General features: G+C 36.9%; 1 protein-coding gene across 4 annotated transcripts in view; it reads left to right on the top strand.

Moving 5' to 3' along the window:
* The window catches only part of ncam2 (neural cell adhesion molecule 2), a 176,581-nt gene that overhangs the window by 70,393 nt on the left and 85,466 nt on the right, over positions 1-20,722 (top strand). The window lies entirely within an intron of this gene.

The following is a 20,722-nucleotide window of genomic DNA, read 5'->3' as shown; positions in this document are numbered from 1 at the left end:
AGTACCTTTGTGATTCTTCATAGACATTAAAAGAGAGAAGTAGTTCCGGCTACGATGTTCTTCCGCAAGACGCAAGCAGTTCTGTTTATTAACTGCTAGAGCGTCAAAAGTTACCAACTGCAGCTTTAATATAAAAGAACGACTGTATGAATTGGCTGTGTGGCCCTTGAGGCTAAAGTGGCCCTTCTGTGTGGCCCCAGAGCTTTCCAAAGTGAAGGTGCCCTGCTCTGCACCATCCTATGGCCAATTTCTTTTTCACTAAGGACTTTCACACCAGACCAGTTCAGCTTTAGCATAATTGTCCTGAGGGAGAACTTGATCCTCTGAGGAGGCCAAGAAGGATGGGAGACCTCATGCGAAGATTGGAAACGATTAAATGAGAGTCTGGCTATGAGGATCGACCCCTGCGAGAGGTTACTGTGTAGGTGAGTGATGGGGGCAGGCCTGTTCCGCTCCGACTCTGCCAGTTTCTGACTGCTGCATGAGGGCTGGTTGCAGGGTCAGCACGTTGGTGTGAAGTGGGCCGACTGCTTTTGGATCTTGTTCAAGTCTGTAGTGCCTGCTTAGAAGAGGTAGGCCCTCAGCCAATGTTTTGAGGACATATCGGCAGAGCAGAGTTTTTTCTGCACGTCGAACCATCAGGGATTTTTGTATTGTAAAGTGCTGCCTTTCGAGTGGCCCTCTAAGGGGAACAGAAATGCTTAGCAATAGCCTTGCTTTTACCGTCCTGCCTGTGCAGGTGTTTAGTCTAGAGTAGTGTGGGTGGTTAAGTTGTTATGAAAGACCAAAGCCATCCAAAAATCATTCAGTCAACCTGCTGCCCTCACAGTGGGTGGTTGAGCCAATGCAAAGAGACAGGCTTATTTCGGAAAACAGACAATATATGTGCAGCTCTGAACTGTTTATAGCCGAGCGCCGTGTTGGTGCAGCTGGTGCCGAAAGTGGTCCGGAGAGCATCTAACTGTGTTAGAGAGCAGATGATGATTTTTAAGTGCATCTGTGGCACCACTGACCTGGAGGAGAGAGGTTGAGAGAGATGTGCGCTGGCTTTTGACACTCTCAGGTGGGGGTGAGCTTGGCGTGATGTGGGGTCCATGTGTGGGTGAGTGAAGGGCTGCCAAGCCCCAGCTGCTAAGTGTGCCCTCGAGGGTTACAGAGAGGTATGAGGAAATGAGGAATGAAGTGTGATGGTGAAATATGTTTGGTATACTAAACATTCCAAATTCATAGCATATTTATTTATTTATTTATTTTATTTTTTTGTATGTTAATAAATTTTTTTTTTTTTTTTTTTTTGAATTTTTTTTTGAGTGTTTACAAGGCAGGAGTGGATTGATTTCTTCAAACATTCTGATTAGGGCTTAACCTTCTGGAATTAATTCATGTCAGACCACTTAAAGTAGTTAAAGTTTTTTTAAGCGTTAGCACACTCAGAAATGCTAATTCTGTCTTTACTAAGGTGAATAATTACAGACCCATTTAATTTTAGTCTTAAAATATAGAAAATCTTGTATTTATTGGCATTTTGTAATGAGAATGACAGCATGAAAATAAAAACAATTAAAGAATAGTTTGTTGCATAATTTGGCAGAATCTTTGTTAAGGATGCAGTATGCACAATAAAATAATAATCATATATCTGAAAGATATATTTTTAAAAAATATTTTTATTTTTATTTTTAAATATTCAAATTTTTTATAAATTTTTTAATTGAATACTGGAAGTCTGCATCTAATGTAGTTGAAATGTGATCTGTGTATCACAGAAAAAGTAGAAATATGTTAATTACAATAATTATTTTAATTAATTGTATTTATATTAAAAAAGGTCACGTAATTGAGAAAACACACAAGTTTTGACATATTGACATCCAATTTGTAGCTGCATTTTTTCAATGAATCATTTGATGACAAAAATTATCTGAATAGCTTGCCTTTTCATCATCTTTTTTTTTTTTTTGCTATAAACTGAAGGCCAAACTGTTTGAATTGGAATTGTCACACTGACAACTGTCTAACCCGACTTTGTGCAGCTTTTTATCCCTGAAACTTTGACCTCTGTTTCTGTTCTTCTTGGCCAACTTCTCTTTTTCACAACCCATTGAACTGTTTCACTCTGTTAACTCCATCATTCATACATTTTACAGCAAGCTCATTGTATCTCCCCGCCACCCTTTTCTCATTTATCACTAGCTGTCTACCTCTCCTCTTTTTCACACATGGCCTCAATGCGCTCCCTCATTTGTATTTGAGACCTGATCTCTTTGATTTATGACTTCATGCATTCAGTTTTCCAGTATACTCTTCTTTTTCCCCCGCAAGGCTGCATTACTGCAGATTAGAAAATAGAAGAACGCACATCACTTTCCTCTGCTCTAATGTATCAATTCCCCGAAGCCATTACGTCAAGGTCATGTTCGCCGCTACACCGCCACCGATGATAACTCCCTAGGACTCTGCAGAGTACTTGACAGGTGTGCATGTTGGTGTGTGTATTCCTGTCCTCTCCGAGCAGATGGACCACCGTGGGCCACAGCCCGTCGCACAGAGCCTCGTGCGAAGCTGTTCATCCATCAGGCTTTGTACATCTAATCCTCTCCGCTCTTATGCTGTTATGATGCATAAAGCTGGAGGGAGGCATGAGCTTCGTGTGTGAGTCTCTCAATCCACAGATATTGCAGAGGGGGGGAAATGCTGGTGCTGCATGCAGCTAGTGAAGAGGGATGCATCATTGACTTTATCTCTATCTGTGCCTTTTGAAGGCTGGTGTGGCCTTTCGATGCAGGAACTGATTTGTGACTTTCTTTGGAATATCAGAATAAACAAGCATGTGGTGTAGGGAAGGGGATAAGAGCGGGATTTAATAAAAAGGTGTTTGGCTTAGGAGACTGGAGATGGGCCAGGAAGCGGCTGGAAGACTGACAGTGGGGGAGCGACTCAGAGTGTTAAGAAACAGAGCGGGAACAGTAATTATACAGAATATCAACTGCTGGAATTGTACTGGAGAGCTTGGTTTTAAATAGAGTATAGTGGAGGACAGCGGCAATTTTTTAACAAAGTTATACAAACACATGTAAATAGCAGTAGATTTATCAAAAACTACAGGTAAGATATTTATCATGTTACAGAAGTTTTCTAAATACTATTTCTTATTTTGAGGAAGTTTTCCATATATATATATATATATATATATATATTAAGAATGTAGCAGAATGTGAATGCTGATTTTTTTTTTATCCATTTTTATATATATTTAAGTATATATAAAAATATTCACATAAAAAGGATGTCTAAATTATACTAAAATATATTTACAGTATTTTTATGCAGTCTTGAGACTTTTAGAAACAAAAAAAATCAACAGTAGTTTGTATTATGGTGACAGTGATGATGAAGATTAATATGAAATATATATTAACATATGTTATACCGCCTTTTTATATACAGGTTATTTCTGTAATCATCATCATATTCTGAGCCATTTGAATTTGTACTTGAAAAACCAAACATACTGTTTTGCAAACATATAATTTAGAATTTAATAAAAATGCAAATAGCTCCCATGTATTTTTCGTTTAGTTAGTAAATATTCTTCTTATTATTATTGTTTTACTACCACAATTAAAATACATTTATTATAATAAAAAAAAAATAAACAAAAAGTGGTTTGATGATATGAGATGGTTTTACGCATTAAATATAGAATCCTAAACTTACAGTATATAGTGCACAATGCATGTCAGTATACTGTATGGCTACTTTTGTTTTTGTTACACCATTGGCTGTCAAAATATGTTTAGAAAAGTTTGGTAGCATATTTGAGTATTTTAAAAAAAAAAAAGTCAATTTAGTAAAAGTCAGCATTTGGCTCATTTACTTCTAGTGCTGCAGTGAGATGAATAGAATGTAAACAGACAGCTTTCTTATAGATTTACAGTATTAAAACTCCATGGCAAAAACCAGTTGTGTACATAATTCATCAAAGACTCGTACTGAATAGAAACAACCTCAACCTTTAGTCCTGAAAGATGCCAGTGTGAATGAATATACCTGTGTGTGGCTCTCTTCATTCCCTGCCTGCCTCCGCATCAGTCAGAATGTTGCTTATGTTATTTGTTCTCTTCTGTGAATGTATTCTCAGCCAAGCACTGCCTGACTGAGTTGTACCCTTTATCTAAATGACCCTTTAAACACTCCAAGAAGCAATTCAAGCTTTTCATGAGAAACAGATTAAAACTCACTCATGCCCTAAATCAATTTATCAGCAATCGGCTGAGACAGCTAATTAACCCCCACTGTTTCTACTGAGAACCTCTTCATTTGTTAACAAGTGCATATAACCAGACGCGCACGCACCCATCCGTCTGCCCGCATGCGGATGCAAACGCGGCCGACACTGACGCACCTCTAAACCCTGTTTTAATCTATCTGCCTGTTACTTGCTCCACCTCACCAGAAGGACCCACGGTGCTCCTGCTGTGCTGTATGTGTGTTTTTCTGTGCCGGTGTCTCTGTCTGTAAGCTCAGTGGGTTTCCATGGCTCACTGGCTGATAAATAGAAGTGGTAAATGGATATACTTTTTTGTTCTTGTCACAAGATCCATCTCTGGTTCTGTTGTCCTGCCTACCCTCAACTCAGCAGGCACACAAATTTCAAATGCCATATGCAGGGTGTGTGTGTGTGTGTGTTGGTTGCCTTGTTTGGTCTAACACATCGATGTGCACTTGCTGGTCGACTTGGCTCTCGAAAGCCGATGTTGTGAGCACAGTTTAATCCTAAAGAGCAAAGGAAGCAGATATACTGGTATAAATCAATAGATCCTCAAGGCTGTGTGCAACTGAAATAACAGCACTGTTGTTAGAAGTATGTGGGAAGGTGGGTGTGATCATATATCCATCCACTTTTTCATTTGCCAATCTACAGAGCAGAATGCATTCTTGACATATAAGCACTAAGACAAGGTGACAGCCACTGAATTTTCTCACTGTTCAAGGTTGCAAATCACTTATGGGTATATGAGAACCATCAAATGTCAAATAAAATACAACAACGCAGCATTGGAAAGTCTTTAACACACAAGACTGTGTCAAGCAATCATTGTGCAAGCCAAATATATATTCGGCCCTCATTTTGTCAGGTATTTCATGTTATTTCAAGCGTCATCTTTACCTGCTGTAAGCTGTGATCTTCTGGCATGTCGTATTGATGTGCAATTCTCCAGACAATCTTTATTGACATGCTGTAACTATTGGACAAACTGATCTGTTAAAGTATACCTTGTGTGACAGCTATAATATCAGCACTTCTGCTCACTGACACGTCTTCCTGCTGTGTGATTGTGATATCACTGTAATAACATTATTTTGGCTTTTGTGACGATTAATTCTGCTGGCTTTGGACATTCAGAAATATGCTTCTGTTGTAGTATGTCGATTTAGTTAGCCTAGTTTTGATCTAGTTTGGCACAGCATTGATTATTTCTCATACAGTATTTATTCAGTGGTGATCTGTTTGGTGTGTGCACTCAGAGGGTGTTTGGATCCCTCTTAAAGCCAGAGTGAGAACTGTGGTGATTGAATTCAAGTATTGATTCTGACCTAAATTTGTTTTCTGATGGATATTTTCTGTCATAAGTGACAAGAGTGCAAGCAGGGTTTGAAATCGACAATTTACGATGGGATTTGATTCAACTGTTTTTGATTTAGTTTTTCTATTTCGATTTATTTTTCATGTTGCATGTTTGTGTCAAACAGTCCAGGTTATTGAATTACTCGCAGCATCATAAACGAGATCCAGTTTAGTCTCTGAAACAAGACCTGTCGCAAAACATGAGGACACATCGACTACATTCACGCAGCAGCAGAAGGCAAACAAAAACGACCGATTGAAGAGACTCATTTAAAAGGATAGTTCACAGAGAGATAGTTCTTTTTCAAAAATATGAAAAAGAAAACAATATTGTTAACAAGAAGATAGTTTGAAAAATTGTTTAATGTTCTTTGTCCTTACAATGAAAGTAAAAAGTGTTTGATGTTGTTTTGGTCCTCATTCATCAATTTTTAGCTGAACTCTTCTTCTGATTACCTCCTGAAGAACACTTTAGATAGAAGATCGTCTGGAAGGAATACAGGATAACATTTTATTTTATTTTTTATTTTATTCATTTATTTTATTTTTTTGTGAACTATCCTTTTACATTTAATTTAAACAAAGGTGATGTGTTGATAGCAGAGATGATTTTGATCAATCCCAGTGAACTGAAGGATTCTTTTCACCCAAGTGACTCCTTCAGATCGGTAGGTGAGCAGGTTTAAGTCATTTATTTAATTCATTTATTTGTTGCTCTGTTTATCACACTAAACCACATTTATTTTCTTAATTATCAAAACATAATAGCATGTGGTATTATTACAATTTTAACTTTTTACTATATTAATAAATTGTTAAAATGTTATTTGTTTCTGTTACATTTCGGCAGCCATTTCTCCAGTATTCAGTTTCACATGATCCTTCATAAATCATTCTAATATGCTGATTTAGTGCTCCAAAAATGGAGCATTTCTGATTATTATTACAATCTTATTATTATGAGTATCTGATTACTGCTGCTTATATTTGTGAGAGCCGTGAACAATGTTGTTTTCAGGATTCTGCAAGGAATAGAAAGTAAAAAAATAAAATAAAATAAAAATTAGGGTCTTTCTGACCCTATTTTTTTAAACAATTATATGTGATTTTGATGCAATACTTTATAAAGTTATTGCCAAAGTAAAATTTTATTTACTTTCCAGAACCAGTTTTAATGTCATTTGATGTTAGGCAGGTGTTTATTTTTGTCCTTGAGGAGAACAGAGAAAAGAAGGATAACAGAACAAACCCATTCACAAATCGTAGATCCCTTTACTGATTACCCGTCATACTTCAATGTGCTGAGGTTCGAACTTCAAACAGCTCTTTGTTGAAGCAGATGATAACCCAGCTATGTACACCACAAAGGACAATTGAAAGCATATTTTTAAACATCACTGAATGCATCTTTGGCCTGAACATTTTAAATAGACCTTAGATTTAGCTGGGAACACACTAAAAATGCTATCGGTTATGCCTGCTTCACGCTTCTTGTTGGATTTTCTGCAATGCTCTTTAAACATTAATAGCACCAAATGTCAGGCCTCCCACCCTTCCATCTTCCTGTGTGTTTGGATTCTCCGCAGTCCCTAATCCTGTTACTGGATTACAAGTTTTATTCCTCTCCATTTCTTCTGTTCCATTTCCCATGCACCCAAACACTGCAGTGCTTTAGGAGGCCAGTATGAGGATTAGCATAGCATTACTGAGGTGTAAAACCACATAGCTATGGTACCACTGGGTAAAGAAACCACAGAGGATCCTTAGAGCAACAGACATGGATATTCAGTCCACGTGTTACCTAAAAGTGGATTTTCTTGAGGGCATATTGCAGGCTATTTTCAATCAGTTCTTCATGCTTCTTTTTATTATTTTTTTTAGTATATTCAATGTGTTGGAATATTATGCACACATGTGTACTGTAAACACATTTCCTACAAAAGGAAATGGCCATAATGTTTATATTTATTTTTGCAGATAGCGTTTTTAATGTGCACTTTTCATGATTTAATTCATCTCCCAAAAATGAAAATTTGTTGAAAATGTACCTTCAGGCCATCCAAGATGTGGATGAGTTTCTTCACCACAACTGATTTGGAAAAAATTTACATCAGTTGCTCACCAGTCGATCCTCTGCAGTGAATGGGTGCCATCCAAATGAGATTTCAAGCACCTGATAAAAACATCACAATAATCTGAACAATAAACTGGACTCCAGCCCAGTTAGCATCTTAGTTTTAACATTAAAAGCTTTGTGATTGTTGTTGTTTGAAACAAATTGGCCATTTTAACTTGATTCTGGCCAAGTCCATAATTCATAATAACACTTCCTCCATTGAAAAAGTATTTCCACAATTGTCCTCTTACATCAAAATACACCAACATATTTGTTCAGAACTGTTTTGGACTATTTTTACAAATAGTGCTTGATCTGTGTACATTTCTTTGTTGATTCAGGCGAGACAACTTTTTCACTGGAAAAAGCAATATCATGAAGGACTTTTTTATTTTAGCTATTTTAGCTGGAAGCAGTTAAAACGTCTTAATGATAGATTTGTTGTTGTTTTGTTTTTGTTAGTTTTTTGTTTTGTTATGTTTTTTACATACATGCAGCTTTTCACTTCACAATTGATTGCTCATTGTTAAACAAGTGATGTAATGCTACATTTCTCCAAATCTCCTCCGATGATGAAACAAACTCATCTACATACTGAATGGCCTGGGGATGAGTACTTTTTCAGCTAATTTTCTTTTTTTGCCTGAACTATTTCTTTAGAGAGACTTGGATGGAGGGATGTTGCATTATCAATGAGAATGAATCAAAAGTAGATTTTTCAAATGACCGTGAGCTGAAAAAAGCTTAAATGCAAACCAATACACCCACACACACACTCAGATGTCATCCTTTTCTTAGATATCTTTCTTACGAGACTGTCCAAGGGCTTTTTCGTCTAAATTAAAAACTCCATATATTTAACCCTGTGTAGGTCGTAATATTTATTCAGTGCAGTATACAGATGTGACTCTTAAATTGGCTTGCGAATATCCTCTGTAAAATAACTGAAGTCAATGCTAAGGGTGTAGCAGGTGTTATAACACGTAAAAAAAAAATCTCTAAGTGCACTTAGTTTTAAAGCAGGTAGCATTAGAGGTGGTCTTCTGTAAAGCCCTTAACCTGTCTTTACTACTACATATTCAAGCCTAGTAATTTAGTGTCACTATTAAATCGATTTTGAGCTGCAATTATGTTTTATAATTAAAACAGGCCAGAATTTTGACTATCGGCATAAATTATAATATCATTATTACAATTTCGCCATATTGCAGCTTATTCTGCAACAAAGTTTGTATAAATTATGGCACAGTGCTCTGTTCTGTGGACATTTTCAAAAACATCTATCTATCTATCTATCTATCTATCTATCTATCTATCTATCTATCTATCTATCTATCTATCTATCTATCTATCTATCTATCAATCTACAGTATACATATTTTAAAAGAAATACTGTATATATGGATATATACTTGTGTATACTGTATATGCATTTTAATCAAAAAGAGTACATTTCTCTTTCTATTATGGCTTTATCTTAACAGCTATAAATTTACATTTTGCTGCCACATTGTAAGGTAATATTTTGATTGAAAATAAAAGTGTCAGTGACATTAGTCTTATGGTTCTGTTCAGAGTACAGTGTACCCTTCAAGGGCTCTTGATAATGGTCACTTTTGGATGGATCTGATTCTATGACAGGTGGGGTGGTCTTGAAATATAAAAGGGTTTTGGTGATGTCAGCTGTAAAGAAAGGTCCTTCCAAGGGTAACAAATGTTATTATATTTTGATAAATGATTGCAAAGGCCAAGATTTTGAAAAAAAAAAATCTTTCTGATCACACAATACTCCAGTATTCTTCCATTTTTCATATCTTGAGGAAGACTGGCAACCCTAACATTAACCACTGACCGCACAGAAAACCCACTGAAGTGCACTTTTGTGTCATACGTATGTAAGTGATGTGAAAGTTGTTGACATGCTTGTTTTCCACTGCATTTTTTTAAGAAACATGACTGAAACTGCTCTTAAAATGTGGAAATTTCAGGGTATAGAAACTTAGAAGTTGGTTGTCAGACTTTTAAATAAGTGAGTATAAACTTTGACTGAAATTACAACCCTCTATGGCAAGGTTCCTCAATGTTTGGCACTCGCTAATTTCAAAAAATGTGGCATGAAAATTCAAGCACAGCATTAGAAAGTGACATTAACTTAGATTTTGCGACACAACAAAATACAATAGAACTTATTTATAATCAGTGATGCTGTCTACATTGTATTGTATTACTGACTGTGGAAAACATTAAATATTGTAATTAGTAGTTATGTCTTCTTTATTCGTTATATTTTCTGAATAATGTGCATTGTTAGATATAAAAAAAATATTGTAATATAGATTGTAACACTGACTTACCTGTCGAGAAGAAAACTGGCCACTTCAGCGTCTCTTTTGAAATCTTTATCCAGCATTAGCTCTTTCCACCTAGAAAAAGCTTCCCCGACATTAACTCTTGTTTTCTGTAATCTACGGTCACGTTTCCTTTTACGTTCTATTTTTGACTGTTTTGGCGACAATGTTTTCTTCTCCTGTGGCGCGGCATATGTATGGTCCATAATAAGAATGCAATCCAGACTTTTAAACTTGCCGGTGCAGTTTCAAGCGCCTCACACTGCTCTGCACCTGCCTTTCTGGCTCTGACCGAAAACGCGTTGTGGAAACGCGTTGGCTTAGTACTTTTTGTCCCTCTCTGCTATTATAGTTTTGCAAGATGGCGGAACTACATGGAAGCCTCCGTCAACCTACCCGTCCCATGTATATAAAGATAATAAATTCTTCATTTACAAGGATTAGTTTAAACATTGGCATAGGTATTTGTACACCATTGAGGGCATATTTATGAATAAAAATATTGATTTTAGATAATAAAATACCTAAAAAGTTACTTATTGTCCCTTTAACATTGAATAAAGCACATAATCATTACCTGAGATTATCACTGTCATATTTTGTATGTTGTTCCTGCCGTGACATTGCAGAAAATAAAAACAATTTCTAAAATAGAATTCCATGTCACTTATTGTCACATGTCGCTGTCACGGGTGATTAGTCACCTTTATTTTTATAGTGCTTTTAACAATATTGATTGTAACAAAGCAACTGAACAGCATTAAATTGGAAAATAGTGTGTCAATAAAACAAAAAGGTAATTCATCCTTGAATTCAATGATCATCCAGCTCAGTTCAGTTTAAATAGTATCTGTGCAATCAAGTCAACGAAAACGCTAGTATTAAGGCTCCCCAACTAAGCAAGTCAGAGAAGTGACAGCGGCAAGGAACCAAAACTCCAACGTGACAGAATGGAGAAAAAACCTTGGGAGAAACCAGGCTCAGTCGGGGGACCACTTCTCCTCTGACCAGATAAAACCAGCAGTTCAATTACAGGCTGCGGCAAAATTAGGACATATATGTCTGTGTGTGTGTGTGTGTATATATATATATATATATATATATATATATATATATATATATATATATATATATATATATATATATATATATATATATATATATATATATATATATATATACACCTTGGAAAAATTGAATCACCATTGGCTAGTAAATTTTGTAGTTTTTTTTAACTGCTGGGTAAGCGGTTTGCTGATGTCAACGTTGAGGATCGAGTGGACCATGGTGGCAGTGGGTTTATGGTATGGGCAGGAATTTGTTATGGACAACGAACACAGGTGCATTTTATTGATGGCATTTTGGTTGCACAGAGATACCTTGATAAAATCCTGAGGCTACATTGTTGTGCCATTAATCAACGACCATCACCTCATTTTGCCATGTTGCAAGTATCTGTACACAATTCCTGGAAGCTGAAAACATCCCAGTTCTTGCATGGCCAGCATATTCACTGGACATGTCACCCACTGAGATGTTTGGGATGCTCTGGATCAGCATATACAGTACAACAGCGTGTTCCAGTTCCTGCCAATATCCAGCAACTTCGCACAGCCATTGAATAGGAGTAGACCAACAATCCACAGGCCAAAATCAACAACCTGATCAACTCCATGCAAAGAAGATGTGTTGCACTGCATGAGGCAAATGTCAGTCACACCAGATACTGACTGGTTTTCGGAACCCCCAATGTATGGTGGCCCATACTCTGAATTTATGCTTTGCATTTAACCAATCCAAGTGCACACAAACAGTAGTGAACCCAAACACACCATGAAAACACACCCAGAGTAGTGGGCAGCCATATTGCTGTGGTGCCCAGGGAGCAGTTGGTGGTTTGGTGCCTTGCTCAAGGGTCTCACACTATGGTATTGTGGGTGGAAGTGAGCACCTACAATCCCAGCCGGACCTGAGAGTCAAACCCACGACCTTCAAGTTACAAGTCTGACTCCCTTTTCATTAGGCCAAGACCACCCCAAAAAATTTCAAGGGAAAGCATAAATGTAGATTCCCAGGGGTCAACACGACCAGAGTGCAATGACCAAACCTCGCTCTGGGTGAACCACCTTTTTGATCATGGTGTCTCTCCTGCCAGGTAAGTAACTCTTGTAAGTAACTCTCACCCCAACAAGAGTAGTAACTCTTGTTGGTTGGTATCTTTCTTTTCTTCTTTTCTCCTTTAATCTATTTGGTGCAGTGTTCCGTTGTATTCTCTGAAGTCCATCAGAGAGAGACTGATGTTCAGAGTTGTGGATGACGATGTTGACTCGTTCTGGCTCAATGAAGAGAACTGATTTGAGCAGAAACTGAAAGCAACAATATTGATCTATTTGGCTTGTGGTTTTATAAATTATTTGGAGCCAACTAAAGATACAGAGACCCCACACTGCTGCTATTAGGATGTGACATAAGCCGTCCTGTTTGTACAGGGCAAAAATGGAAACTTAAGACCGAGTTGCACAGCACAAACTGTGTACTTGAGGTTTGACTTGGCCCCCGAAATGAAAAATTTCCTGTGAATATTGCAACACTGTCAAATCATAAAACAAACCCTATTTGCCAAATTTATTTATGTGCTGTGGAGAAAAATTATATTAAGTGACATTTACAGACATTGCTAGAAAGAATCTAATATTTTATATGGTGCACGATTTAAATATATATATATATATATATATATTTTTTTAAAGAAAATAACTTTTTCATATTTACAGTACATATGACCTAAAGAACAAAAAAGAAGAATCCTGTAGTTAATGGAATTTGTTTTCCGCAACAGGATTTATGGCTGAGTAGATATAACCTTGTATACTAGTGAGAAAACAATATCAAAACATCATTATGCTTCTGTTCTTATTTGTGAATATTTTCAGTAATTAATTAACCAGTGAACTGATTTAGCCTCGCCTTTGTATTATACAACTAACATTTAAGAACAACCTTCAACCAGTGGCTGATACGAGAATGTGTATGGTCGATATTTGCGCTCAACATTGTCTTCATATTGATTCTACTGCTCTGACAGTATGAGAGAGGAAAGTTCTCTAGATGCAGAATGAGTAAACTTTCAAACAGACTTTGGATTTAAGTGCTAAGTTATTAAAGAAAGACCTTGATGTGGTGATTGTGAGGTTATTTGCATCTTATTCCCCCAATATAATAGCTGTCAGAATTTGCATGCGTGTTTGAACTGAGGGTAAAATTCAGTCTCTAGAGGCCTTGTTGATTTAATAAAAGAAAGAACATATTTATCTTCCATTAGCCATAGACAGTGAAATCAAACTTGTGCCAATGTAAGCATTTTTTAGTTGCACTGTTGTTTCATGACCTTAAATTCACAAAGACCTCTCAGTCTTTCTGCAGCTACGTTTACATATAAAATCAACATGAGCTGTTTTATTTGTGCAGTAAATGCATTTTTGTTCAATTCATTGGTGCATAAAATAAAATAAAAAAATTTGTTATTTAATAAAATACTAGAAAAGGGTTGTGAATGCCGTTTGATGTTGAATTTCCATTCAAATGAGAACATTTCTTGCAAAACCAATTTACAGAAAGTCTCCAAAGCTCTTACTATTTCTCGAATGCTCTTCAGTCTGTCTTTCTTTCTTTTCTATCCATTTCTCCCTCTCTCTGCGCAATTGCTGAGCAAGCAATTTGATCTCTCTAAGCTTGTTACTGACTATATGCAGAATTTCCACAATTCCCCGTGTTGTGTTTTCGAGTTGACTGATTATAGCAGGTGGGCCAGTGGCATCGTCGCCATCTTTAGATGAAGGCACATTATAGAGATGTATCTGCATATTATAGAGATGCATCTTTGTACCACGCAGCCAATCTCATTTAGTTTTGTATATCATTAGTCAAAGTGATGCAGATTAAAATCCTGCTACTGTGCAAATGAATGATTAAACACTATTCGAATTCCATTTAAAGGACAACAGGGTCCTTTCGTTCAAGCTCATTAGTTACGTTACAGGACACAAGCAGGATTTACAGCTTTCTTTCGGCTTCTGCGGGGAAGAAAGTAAATAATGGTGATGGTGGTTGGGTGGGTGGGTTGTGGTTGCAAGTCGGTGGGAGTGTGAGCATGGAGATTCGTTTTGCGGACAGGTGCCCTGCGGTATTCAGCTCTTTGACCTTCCCACATGAAAGTGTCTAATAGCTGACTTACCTCCTGTATTATTTACCGCTAAATGACTATGCTGCCAAATCAGCTCGCAAGGCAATCCCTCCGTCGCTGACCCGGTAGCTTAATTGGGGGTCCATAATCATGCTCATTTCCTGTTCTCAGAAATACAATTACACCTGTGGCTCTGCCCTTTTAAACCAGGCCTGATCTTCGCACACATCACACCGGCTCAATTCGTCTAATTTATCAACCACGCAAGACAATAGGATTACACCCTGCTGAACAGACTCACAGCCCATTAATGATTCTCATGAAACTCATTTGCAGCTGAGATGAAGCTGTAAAAATGATTAAGGATTTTAGAAAAAAAAAAAAAAAAGTGAGTTTTGGCGGATTTTAGACAGGTTTTTAATTCACCTACAGCTGTGGTCCGCAACATTTGGGGTTGAGGTATTATAAGTAGGCCAAGGGAGGCCAGCCTAGTTTAGGGTGAATTTTCATTTCATGCCGACTCATGCTGTCTGTTCTCTAAATGCATCTAATTGAACAATTCATCCATAAAGAAGTTTATTTCTTTATTTTTATTTCATTTTTTTTTCTGCTTTAATCATTTGAACTGGTGAAACATTTGTGGTGAAGTATGCTGGACTTCTTCAGCCATGTAGTCTGCATAAACCCCATCTCGTTCTTCTAGTTGACAAAAAAACTTAGATCCATCTCGCTATTCAACCAATTGCTGATGGGTAGAACCTGTCTTCACCCTTCTTTTTTTCTTATATTCTATTTCTGTTTTACTTGGATATACTTTACCATAACGCAGAAAAAAAAGGTCATTGCTTCCACTGTATTGTTCCACTGTTTATTTTGGGATTTGTGAAAGACATTGGTATGTTTATAAATAAAATGTGTGTGTATTTTTCCAGCAATAGTGACAGTCCAATTTGTTTAAATTTCTTCACTGTAAAGTCTTGATTATCTTTGTTCACTTTCCAGCAAAGATTTGAAATTTATAAGCTATATATATATATATATACACCATTAGTATTGTGTGCAATTTGGCCAAAATATTGATAAGAATAAAATAAAGATACGATTGTGCAGTTCTATAGCAAAATATTTTAAGAAATTTACAAATGAATTACATTTTCCCCAAGATTGCCTTTCAGTTTCCAAAAGTGTTGTACAATCTGCTATAGAATCCTAGATTTTGTTCACTATTGTTAGTTTTCTGAATCAGACATGTAAATGCCGTTCTTAAAATATCCAATGGAGGAGAAAAGAATGTTTCAGGTGTACTGTATTATCATCAAGTATGCACCTGGCTCTGGTTCTCATTGGTGGAGAAGGTCCAAGGGTGCAGGGCCAGGTGGCCTGAACGAGTGACACAGTAATGGATTCATGGCAACGGTGGCACAGTAAGCACCAGGTGCAGCTCATCTCCACTAGTGCCTGTGTTATTGCATTTCCGCTTCCATCCTCTCAGGCACTCATTTGCTGTTGTGAAGCTGAACGAGGGCCAGTGGTAGAATAACCAGGGTGGCTAAATCCCAATTTGCATATAATCCCTTCTATATGGTATTAAAGAGTTGGACAAGTACATTCCAACTTTTTGAAAACTGTCAAAGTTACTGGATGTGATGTAGTACTGCTAATATTTCATTTATGCTAACATTTGTAGATGTTTAACAGTCCCTCAATCTTTTTGGAGGGCTCCTAAAATGGCTTAAACATGTTTTCTATTCAGCAAGATACTAGTCATTACAAAGGCAATTGTTTACAATAAAATAGTCTGTGGTAGATGCAGTTGTATTATATTAACTTTATACTAAAAAGTATGACTGTTGCTAGCAAAGTAGCTACTTAGTGCATGCAAATTGAGTTTCATGTGATGACTGGAGGGTGTGATGTTCCTCCGTCACACTGCCCATGTGTGAAATGGCTTTCTTCAGAGTTGGGTTCCTGGACTTTAGATGATCTATTGCCCAGAGTCTGACGGCCAGAAGAGGGGAAGAAATAGGAAGATTAGGAGACAATGACAGAGAGAAATATCAGTGGTGAGGGAGAATGAGTGGAGGAAGAATGTCAGAGGACAGGTTGGGCATAACTCTACGTGTGGTGAGGGAAATAAACTGTCCGGCAGGCAGAATTTTGTGGGCCTTAGGGATGAGAGGAGAGCTTGTCTTCTGATAGGATGTGATAACTACCGTAAATCAACCACTACTAAGTCAATACTACAGCACTACTGCACATACAAACACCCGGCGTGGCCACATACACACCATAAAACACTGAACAGTGCTAACTCCAGCGAGCGATCAATCTCATCTCTGTCCATTACGTGAGGGATCAATATAACCCAAAAACAATCTACTCTACATTTTGAATTTAAATAGCATTTTTCAAGTCCATCATTCAATAAATTGGTTACTCAAACAAACATAATGTATTTTAATGGACGTTTTTGTAACAGTTACATGTATTTTAGTTTTAGAGTAGGCTTATTTTTTTTCAGAAACATTATATATACACTTGTTAAAAGTCTTTTCACATCCTGATAGCAATCAGTGGCGGAATGTTTTGGTTTCAATCAATACGACAAACTTGTTTCTTCAAATGATAGGCTAAACTTCAAGATAAAGTGTTCTTAAAGTGTTGAACCTTTTGTTGAATGAAGCCCACTTTTACCTGTTGAGAAATGCCTTTGCATTTTTGTAGACCTGTAGGAGCTGTGTTCATGATTGTTAAGTTGAGGGTAGGCAGGATGTATGAAAGGGATGCTTGCAAAGGTTGCTTTTTTTTTCGTGGTATAGTTCCGGTAAGTGACACTAGTAGTGAAGAAACTGCCTAACCTAGCTTTAAATAAATAAATTGAGATTGTACAAGATGTCAGAACTAAACCTCCAGTGAACAAGTACAATATGCCATTGGCATGGAAAAACTGTTAAGGGTAAGAAAGATAACTTTGAAAAAATTAATGCTGAAGGGAAAACCCATCCTGCTTTGATCTATAACCTACTGTATAAGTTAGATTGTTAGTGTAGAAACGTACTCTAACAGAAGCAAAGTTTAGACTACTGGCATTTGTTCTGGTTCAAATTCCATTACTCTGGCCAAGAACGCCCACTCAGACAATATAGTGCCTTATTTACTATGTGCCTGGTGCAATTAAAGTTACAATATTACTGCCCACTGAAAGCAGGCGATAAACAGACGTTTATTTCAAAGTGATGTTTGAGTACATTTTATAGTGATCGTGGCTGCAGGGATTCAAGATATGACGGGGAAGAACATTATAAATGGGCAGTGTAGCCATGTGTTTTTTACATTTTAATAAGTCAGTTGAGGTGCCTACTGAACCTTTCATAAACAACATGCAAAATGGAAAACTGCGGCATGTGAGTTGCCTTTAGCACAATTTTTGGGATGTATTGTGACATTAGCAGATTTGCATAATCTTTATTGAATTTGGGTGGTAAAACAATTTAGTGGCCATAATTAATTATCAATGAAAGAAGTGCATACATGTATCCAAAGTTCTGTCAGGAAACACTAGATGGCACAGTCTGATAGTTCAGACTCAATTTGACACAACAGACATCACATGGCGCAGTTGATTGTTTTTGTATCAGCAATCAATCAGAAATTCAGAAACCCTCCACCTTCCCCAGCTCCACCTGTAGATCTGCTACGGGGTGATTCATGTGTACTATATGGGGGGTTATTTCATTATGTGCAGCAGCAGTATTTCTTACATGCTCACATCAGCAAGTTGTGGATGTATTGGCAGTAGCAAGTCTCTTACATATGTATTATTTATTTCACAATGCTTAAATATTTTTCTAATTTTGTAATCATTATTGTTACATATCGTATAAGCTGTGTAATGTCAGTGATGCCATCTTAATCTGACTTTTAGATTGAAACTGCAAGCTTTGTGCTAGAATAATAGTAAATGTTCTTAAAATAAATGTGTTAGCAATCAAATGTGCCAAATAAAGAATTAGAAGAATTTGACTTCTACCACCTCATGGGTAATTCATACCGCAGTTCTAGAATGACAAATACTGAATGCCATAATTTGAGCAAATACTAGAGCATCCATTTAATAGATGTGGTAAACAAATTGGATCTTGTTTGTCACCAGGAGAAAAAAAACTGAATTTACCCCTACAGGTAAACATTTCATTCTCCATGCTAATGCTAATGTCATCAAAGCAGACCAGTCTGAATGGAAATCATCTAGATGCAGGCACAGAGAGAAAGAAATAGGAAACCCAACAGAAATGGGAAGCCCTTGGTGCTTAATTGCCTGGAGAAAAAGGGAAAGCAGAGGGAAATTACAGTGTTCCGTTATTGCGGCCCATACGGACAGACGTGTAGCTGTCAGGAAGCAGTGAGGTGTGTGTGACGCTACACTGACGGACTGCCTCTCTGACAGCCTAATCTCCATCAGCCTGTCTGTCTGCTGTCACACCTCCACTGGAGCTCTCTCTTTCTCTCACACTCTTCTTTCCCACCTTTCTTACTGCTGCTCTGCCTTTTGCCCAGAATTCCCACTGCATCACACTTTTCATTTTCTTGCTTATGGCCTTTTTTAGTGCACTTTTTTTAGTGCCTACCTAATAATAAGTTTGAGTTTTGGAAAACTGCTGATGTACACTCTCGAGCCCAAATAAACAAATATCACTTGGGATATGTTGAAATAGGATACTGTAGTCCCGATTTCCCTATCAAGTCAAAGCATTCGTTCTACCACTGAAATTAAATATTGATTTGCATGGTACAAACAATTTCGCTTTGTGTATACCCAATGTACTTCATGCTTTACTGACAGATAAACATGATTTGTGTAGAATATGAACTAGTTTAAAAGGAAATATTCATAATCAACAATTCTCATTGTGATGGTAAAAACCTCTGTTTATACAAAATGCATTTGCACACTGCATGATGTGCTACTTTATGCCATTTAGGATAAGTTTCAGTTTATCGCTTTTTCAATTTATTTTCTCCATTATGGCAGTGGGTTCAACGAGGGGGAAATGAAATGCTTTAATTCATATCTAGGGGCTCTAATTTGTCTAAGTACATAAAACCTTAGGAAAAGCTAGCCAAAGACAGGGTACCGTTTAATGAGAAAATTGTTGTTTTGCATTTTGCTGTTATAAACGTGATAACTCTGAGTATTAATGTTTTTTAGGAACACATTAAACCACCTGTCTTTTTCCTCAAGCTTCTAGTAGATGTGTGAAAAGCGCTGACTTTTCCAAAACGTTTCATTTGTCCCCTGGGGACAAAGAGGTTGTTCAAAATTGCTGATGTTTTATAGTTCAAATTATGGCTTTCAGGTTGGACAAAGGGTTTATATCGGCATAACCACCTGGAAAATGACAAACAAACTCTCATTTTACAGTCACATCTTGTCATGCTTTAGTGTACGTGGATAACATGCATGCATGCCAGCCTTATTGCTCTTTTCCTCTGTGATAAATAGACTGCATTCTGGAACAATAAATAACCCCCCTGGAGGGCAAGAATAGCAAGCCAACATGACAATCATGCCATAATCATGCATCCTGCTGTACACATTAACATCTTTTTATTTAAACATATCCTAAATGCTCATCATCTTGCAGTTCAGGACAATTTCCTGCAAAATAAAGTGTTTAAAAAAGAGATATACATAGGAGATTTTATGGAAGTTTTCCAGTTTGTCTAGAGATTATCCTTTACAGTGTCACAGTATAGTTTATATATATATATATATATATATATATATATATATATATATATATATATATATATATATATAAAACTAAATTGGTTAACCGAATATAAGCTAATTGAATTCTCTCTCTCTCTCTTTTTAATTCAAAAGTGCTAAGATTTATCTCACCTATTGCTTCACTGATTCTAGCCTGATATTTATATTAATCTCTATAAAGCCAGCAAATTAAATAAACTTCAAGCTATAACCAATCATGTATTTAATGACCCGTCACAGTCTGAGCCAAATGCTATATCACATGGTAAGACATTCATTGGTTAATATTCATTGTATTGCCAGGCGGCTACACTTCACTTGCCAGAGAGTTAAGCTGGAGTCACAAATTGCTTTGGACCAGGCTATGAATATAAGAAACAGGATATGATGTTGGGGTATGATACTGTATGATGCCAACTCTGAACATTTTGCATGTCTTCTTAATTAAACTCACCTGAGTCAGGTCATCAGCTCACTGGTAAAGGCTTTAAGATCGGAAATGGGTGTCAGACAAAGGAGACATGCAAAATGTGAAGTGTTGGTGGGGCTCCAGGAATGTGGTTGGGAGCCACTACTTCAAGATCATGGAGTACTGCAAGCCATGCAGGTTGTTTGTATGCAGCAAGTTTGCTGTATTATATTGTCTTACGTCAGAGTTTATCAATCTTGAACT

This window comes from Carassius gibelio, chromosome B9 (assembly GCF_023724105.1).
Source record: "Carassius gibelio isolate Cgi1373 ecotype wild population from Czech Republic chromosome B9, carGib1.2-hapl.c, whole genome shotgun sequence".
Taxonomy (NCBI): Eukaryota; Metazoa; Chordata; class Actinopteri; order Cypriniformes; family Cyprinidae; genus Carassius; species Carassius gibelio.
Note: the sequence above shows the minus strand (reverse complement) of the source record. Positions and strands in the feature narration are given on the sequence as shown.